The sequence below is a fragment of the Nicotiana tomentosiformis genome, chromosome 6 (assembly GCF_000390325.3).
Source record: "Nicotiana tomentosiformis chromosome 6, ASM39032v3, whole genome shotgun sequence".
NCBI lineage: Eukaryota > Viridiplantae > Streptophyta > Magnoliopsida > Solanales > Solanaceae > Nicotiana > Nicotiana tomentosiformis.
Genome location: NC_090817.1, coordinates 42,677,519 through 42,683,255, shown reverse-complemented (window position 1 = coordinate 42,683,255; position 5,737 = coordinate 42,677,519).

Sequence of the window (5,737 nt, the reverse complement as noted above, 5' to 3'; positions counted from 1 at the left end):
TATTATTGTAGATCGTGTATATCGGTCTTGTGTGGTCACCATTGGGGGACTGGAGACTAAAGTTGATCTTTTACTGCTCAGTATGGTTGATTTCGATGTAATCCTGGGTATGGATTGGTTGTCTCCATGTCATGCTATTCTGGACTATCATGAAAAAACCATGACGTTGACGATGCCGAGGTTGCCAAAGGTTGAATAGAGAGGTTCTCTAGATTTTGTTCCTAGCAGAGTAATTTCTTATTTGAAGGCCCAACGTATGGTGGGGAAGAGGTGTTTGTCATATTTGGCTTTTGTGAGAGATGTTGATGCAGATACTCCTACTATTGATTCAGTACCGGTAGTGAGAGACTTTTCGGATGTATTTCCTGCAGACCTGCCGGGTATGCCGCTCAACATGGATATTGATTTCGATATTGACTTGGTGCAGGGCACTCAACCCATTTCTATTCCTCCGTACCGTATGGCACCAGCTTAGTTAAAAAAATTAAAAGAGCAACTTGAGGAACTTCTTGATAAGGGGTTCATTAGACCTAGTATGTCGCCTTGTGGTGCACCGGTTCTGTTTTTGAAAAAGAAAGATGGTACTATGCGAATGTGTATTACAGGCAGTTGAACAAAGTTACAATCAAGAATAAGTATCCTTTGCCGCGTATTGATGATTTATTTGACCAACTTCAGGGAGCGAGGGTATTCTCCAAAACTGATTTGAGATCGGGGTATCACCAGTTGAAAATTCGGGATTCAGATATTCTAAAGACGACATTCAGGACTCGTTATGGCCATTATGAATTTCTTGTGATGTCTTTTGGGTTAACCAATGCCCCAACAACATTTATGCACTTGATGAATATTGTATTCCAGCCGTATCTTGACTCATTTGTCGTGGTATTTATTGATGATATCCTGGTGTATTCACGTAGCCAGGAGGAGTATGCACAATACTTGGGTATTGTATTACAGAGGCTGAGAGAGGAGAAACTTTATGCCAAATTCTCTAAGTGTGAGTTCTGGCTTAGTTCGGTGGTATTCTTGGGACATGTAGTGTCCAGTGAAGAGATTAAGGTGGATCCGAAGAAAATAGAGGCAGTTCAGAGTTGGCCCAGGCCATCTTTAGTTACTGAGATTCAAAGTTTTCTCGGCTTGGGTCGGTTATTATCGTCACTTTGTGGAGGGTTTCTCTTCTGTTGCATCGCCTATGACTAAATTGACCCAGAATAGTGCTCCGTTCAGGTGGTCGGATGATTGTGAAGAGAGCTTTCAGAAGCTCAAGACAGTTTTGACTACAGCTCCAGTATTGGTGTTGCCTACAGGTTCAGGGCCTTATACTGTGTATTGTGATGTGTCGCGTATTGGTCTCGGCGCAGTGCTTATGCAAGACGATAGGGTGATTGCCTATGCAACCATACAGTTAAAGGTACATGAGAAGAATTATCCGATCCACGACCTCGAGTTAGCAACTATTGTTCATGCCTTGAAAATTTGGCGGCATTATTTGTATGGGGTCCATTGTGAGATTTACACTGATCATCGGAGTCTACATCATTTGTTTAAATAGAAGGATCTTAATTTGCGGCAGTAAAGGTGGTTGGAGTTGCTTAAGGATTATGATATTATAATTCTCTATCATCCCGGAAAGGCCAATGTGGTGGCCGGTGCCTTGAGTCGTAAGGCGAAGAGTTTGGGCAGCTTAGCATACTTACCAGTAGCAGAGAGGCCTTTAGCCTTGGATGTTCAGGCCTTGGCCAACCAGTTTGTTAGATTGAATATTTTCGAGCCGAGTCGAGTTTTGGCTTGTGTGGTTTCTCAGTCTTCTCTTTATGATCGTATCAGAGAGCGCGAGTATGATGATCCCCATATGCTTGTCCTTAAGGACACGGTTCAGCATGGTGATGCCAAGGAAGTCACTATTAGGAATGACAGTGTATTACGGATGCAGGGCAGGCTATGTGTGCCTAATGTAGATGAATTGCGTGAGTTGATTCTCTAGGAAGCTCACAGTTCGCGGTACTCCATTCATCCAGGTGCCGCAAAGATATATCAGGACTAGAGACAACATTATTGGTGGAGGAAAATGAAGAAAGATATAGTTAGGTTTGTAGCATGGTGTTTAAATTGTCAACAGGTGAAGTATGAACATCAGAGACCGGGCGAATTACTTCAGAGACTTGAAATTCCGGAGTGGAAGTGGGAGCGTATTACCATGGACGTTGTAGTTGGGCTCCCACGGACTTTGAGGAAGTTTGATGTTGTTTGGGTGATTGTGGATCGATTGACCAAGTCCGCGCATTTTATTCTAGTTGGTACTACTTATTCTTCGGAACGGTTGGCTGAAATTTATATTCGTGACATTGTTCGCCTATACGGTGTGCCAGTGTCTATCATTTCAGATCAAGGCACGTAGTTTATATCACAGTTTTGGAGAGCAGTACAAAGAGAATTGGGCACACTGGTTCAGTTGAGTACAACATTTCACCCTCAGACGGACGGACAATCTGAGTGCACTATTCAGATATTGGAGGATACGCTACGCGCTTGTGCCATTGATTTTGGAGGTTTTTGGGATCAATTTCTGCCACTGACAAAGTTTGCTTACAATAACAGCTATCAATCGAGCATTTAAATGGCTCCGTATAAGGCTTTATATGGGAGACGGTGTCGGTCTCCGGTGGGTTGGTTTGAGCCAGGTGAGGCTAGGCTATTGAGTACTGATTTGGTTCAGGATGCTTTGGAGAAGGTTAAATTAATTCAGGAGCGGCTTCACACGGCGTAGTCTATACAGAAGAGTTATGGTGACCGGAAGGTCCGTGATGTTGCTTACATGGTTGGGGAGAAGATTCTGCTCAAAATTTCACCCATGAAGGGTGTGTTGAGGTTCGGGAAGAAGGGCAAATTGAGCCCTCGATGTATTGGGCCTTTTGAGATACTTAAGAAAATTGGAGAGGTGGCTTATGAACTTGCCTTGCCACCTAGTCTATCAGGTGTTCATCCAGTATTCCATGTATCCATGCTCCGAAAGTATGTCGGGGATCCGTCTCATATTTTGGATTTATGTACAATGCAGCTGGACGGTAATTTGACTTATGATATGGAGCCGATGGCTATTTTAGACCGGCAGGTTTGAAAGCTGAGGTCAAAGAACATAGCATCAGTGAAGGTACAGTGGAGAGGCCAGTCAGTCGGAGAAGCTACTTGGGAGATTGAGCAGGAGATGCGGAGCAAATATCCACACCTATTTGAGACTTCAAGTATGATTCTAAACCCGTTCGAGGATGAACGTTTGTTTAAGAGGAGGAGAATGTAATGACCTGGCCGGTCATTTTGAGTATTATAACCCCGTCCCCATATTTACTGCTCAATTTATGATTTACCGTTATTTTATATCTTACCGGGTTAGTTGGTTCGTGTACGAAAGGATTTCAGAGTAAAATGAGACACTTAGTCTCTTAATTAAAAACTTAAGTTGGAAAAATTGGCCGGATATTGACTTATGAGTAAAAGACCTCAAAATTTAATTATGACGATTCCAATAGCTCCGTATGGTGATTTTGGACTTAGGAGAGTGTCCGAAAAATTATTTGGAGGTCCGTAGTGGAATTAGACTTGAAATGACGAAAGTCGAATTTTTGGAAAGTTTGACCGGGGGGTTAATTTTTGGATATCGGGGTCGAAATCCATTTTTGAAAATTTTAATAGGTCCGTTATGTCATTTATGACTTGTGTGCAAAATTTGAGGTCAATCAGACTTGATTTGATAGGTTCCAGTATCGTTTGTAGAAACTTGAAATTTCAAAGTTCATTAATCTCGAATTGGGGCATGATTCATGGTTTTATTGTTGTTTGATGTGATTTGAGGCTTCGACTAAATTCGTATGATGTTTTAGGACTTGTTGGTGTATTTGGTTGAGGTCCCGAGGGACTCGGGAGAGTTTCGGACGACTAACAGATCATTTTTGACCTTTGGGAGATAGCTGATAGCTGCTGGTATTTTTCTTTTGGTTTCCTTATACGCGATCGCATAAGTTCATCCGCGGTTGCGTAAGCTAATTTGGGGCAGAGGTGATTTTGTTCTATGCGATCGCGTGAGATGGTTTGCGATCACGTAGGCTTGTTTGAGGCAGTGGTGATTTTGTTCTTCGCGATCGCGTAGCTCTGGGATTTTGTGATTCACGAACGCGTGGCTAAGGCCGTGTTTGCGTAGAGGAAATGGAGCAAAAGTAGAGGTCACGCAGTAGTGACAGCATAATAAATGTCCGGAGGACAGAACAAAATTATTTGTGCTTCCCGATCGCGTGGACGAGTCCGCGATCGCGTAGGCCTGTGAGAGTGAGCTTCGCGATCGCGTGGAAAAGTTCGCGATCGCATAGGGTTAAATATGGGCAGTGAAAATTTGTGCTTCGCGATCGTGTATGGTTGTCCGCGATCGCGTAGAGCAAATGATTGGGCAGAGAGTTTAAGTTCTTTTCGTCCCATTTTCCATTTTTATCGATTTGGAGCTCGAGAAGAGACGATTTTTGGGAGATTTTCAAGGAAAACAACAAGACAAGTGTTCTTAACTCAATATTGGTCAAATTACCCGAATCCATGGTTTTTTGTAACATTTAATTGGTGAATTTAGTTGGAAAATTGTGAAAATCCTCTTGGTTTAATTTGAAGATTTGAGGGTCGAGTTGATGTCGGATTTGAGTAAAATTTATATTGTTGGACTCGTGGTTGAATGTGCATTCATATTTTATAACTTTTGTCGGGTTCCGAGACGTGGGTCCCACAGGCGATTTTTGAGCTAAATTTCGGATTTTACTGGAAGATTAGTATTTTCTTATGGAATTAATTCCAATAAATTTTATTGACTGAATCAAATTATTTGTGGCTAGATTCGAGGCGTTTGGAGGCCAATTCACGAGGAAAAGACATTGCAGGATAAAGAATTACACGGCTTGAGGTAAGTAACAATTCTAAATTTGGTCTTGAGGGTATGAAACCCCGGAGTATGTATTATGTGATTGGTTTTGAGGTGACGCACATGCTAGGTGATGGGCGTGTGGACGTGCACCGTAGGAATTATGACTTGGTCAATTCCATGGAACTATATAGTTAAAAAATCTATTGATATCCGTATATTTTCCCCCGTATTAGAGAAATTGATCTATGAATCATGTTTAAATCATATGTTTACACTGTTGGGACCCACAGAGGTCGTGTACTTGTGAAATTATTTGCTAAATTGCTGTTTTGCACTCAGTCACAGCTCTATTTGCACATTTTTACCTCGGTCTCTCTTATTCATTATTGATGCATCATATCATTGTTGTTGGGCTGCTTATCATGATTTCTGAGAGCCCGAGAGACTGGAGAGGTTGATGACTGAGTGAGGCCGAAGGCCTAATTGTGAGGATATTTATGGATAGGGCTGCACGTCGCAACATGTTTTATTGATTTATGACATGATTGGCTTGATATAGCTTTTGGGCTGAAGGAGCCCCTCCGGAGTCTATACACACTTTAGTAAGCGCAGGTACCTACTAAGTGCGAGTGTCGAATGCGAGTGCCGAGTGCCGAGTGATGAGCGACTGTGAGGAAAGAGTGACTGTGTGAAAAGAGTAGCTGTGAGGTTGGAGTGAATGGGAGGACTGAGTGACTGTTACTCTGAGTGGTTGCATTGATATCATTATTTGCTGCATTTCAGCTGTCATATATCACTATTTTTTTGGAAATTTCGAAAAAATATTATTTTCTATTT